Source organism: Alligator sinensis, unplaced genomic scaffold (genome assembly GCF_000455745.1).
Source record: "Alligator sinensis unplaced genomic scaffold, ASM45574v1 scaffold59_1, whole genome shotgun sequence".
NCBI lineage: Eukaryota > Metazoa > Chordata > Crocodylia > Alligatoridae > Alligator > Alligator sinensis.
The window spans coordinates 1,362,582-1,364,057 of record NW_005841878.1 but is presented as its reverse complement, the minus strand read 5'-3'; the positions used below and the strand labels follow the sequence as shown (position 1 = coordinate 1,364,057).

Genomic DNA, 1,476 nt, shown 5'->3' with positions numbered 1-1,476 from the left:
TGATATAAAAAAATCTTTCTATTTTTCAGCCATCTGACAGGTCATTATTTTTTAACTTCTCCACTGTTTAAAAGCAATAATGAGAGAGGCTGGGATTTCTTAGGGTGATATCTTTTATTGGACCAATGGTAAGCAAGAATGCAAAACATTCTTCATTAGGTCTGACATTCAAAAGCTTATCTAACTGAGCCACCCATAAGATCAGAGACTTGCAAGGCAAGCCATACGAGGAAAGGCTGAGGGACTTGGGTCTCTTTAGCTTGAAAAAGAGAAGGCTGAGAGGGGACTTTGTAGTTGCTTACCACTGTATCAGGGGAATACATCAAGGACTCGGTGAACAACTGTTCACCGGGGCACCCTTGTGGAAAACCAGGAGTAATGGCCACAAACTCCTGGAAGACTGTTTCAGGCTCAACATTAGGAAAGAATTCTTCACAGTCAGGATGTCCAGACTGTGGAATAAACTCCCTCCAGAGGTGGTGCAATCACCTATCCTGGAAATCTTCAAGAGGAGACTGGACGATCACCTGACCCCAGTTGTCGTTCCTGCCTAGTGTGGGGGGGCTGGACCTGATGATCTTGCGAGGTCCCTTCCAGCCCCTTACAATCTATGAATCTTTTAATCTATTGTGGGTATGACAGTCTGTCCCTCCTACTGCAGCTGGGCTGCTGTGCAAAAAGGACGGCAAAATTAATGACACCCAAAGAAGACCGCACAAGAGGAAACATGTTTCTGCACAGTGGTGGTTCCAGCACAGGCCTGGAAAGGGAATGTCTGGGGTGCCAGTCCGTACTCCCACAGCTGCTTATACATTTGATGTTGCACAGTTATTAGGAAAAAAGTTAATGGAAGTAGGGCATGTAAACTGAAACGTGTTCCCATTATATTTCAGAACGTATTAAATTGGTTGTTTAGAAATGTAAGCATGGTTACAGGTGGGAATTAGGTCTTCAGTGGGATTTGGGTACCAGTTTCTCTAAAAATTTTCACTATTTCATCCTCCATTTAAAAATAACTCTAAAAACTTGTACTCAAAATTCAGTTTAGAAACTGAGATTTGCTTGTTACTCCCATGCTTTACCACTAGAGGACTCCAAATGTCAGATGCATTATTTACTCACCTGCATTCATTTCTCTCAGCCAAGATTTTAACTCCTTTACCAGATGCCTGTTGTATTGTACTTGGTTCTAAATGTGATGCTTCTCTGAGTAGTATGCCCACTCTAATTAGTGGGACTTACATCCATACAATTTGATCTAACTAAAACTATGGGAGTCTTACTGGTCATTGTAAAGGTATTTACTCAGAATGGGAGATTTAAATTCTGGGGTAGCAACAGCTGGAGATTTTTTTTTTTTTTTCCTTTACAAGAGAAAAAATATTTTCTTATATTCCCCATAAAGGACCTTTTGAAATTAAATTTTGTGGAAGGAAAGGTTCAGGTAAAAAGGGGTGGGTTTTTTTTTGTTCTCCC

The 1,476-nt window shown here is 40.9% G+C and overlaps 1 protein-coding gene across 2 annotated transcripts in view; it reads left to right on the top strand.

Annotated features, from left to right (window-relative positions):
- MTRF1 (mitochondrial translation release factor 1) overlaps positions 1-1,476 on the top strand; it is an 18,909-nt gene that overhangs the window by 12,690 nt on the left and 4,743 nt on the right. The window lies entirely within an intron of this gene.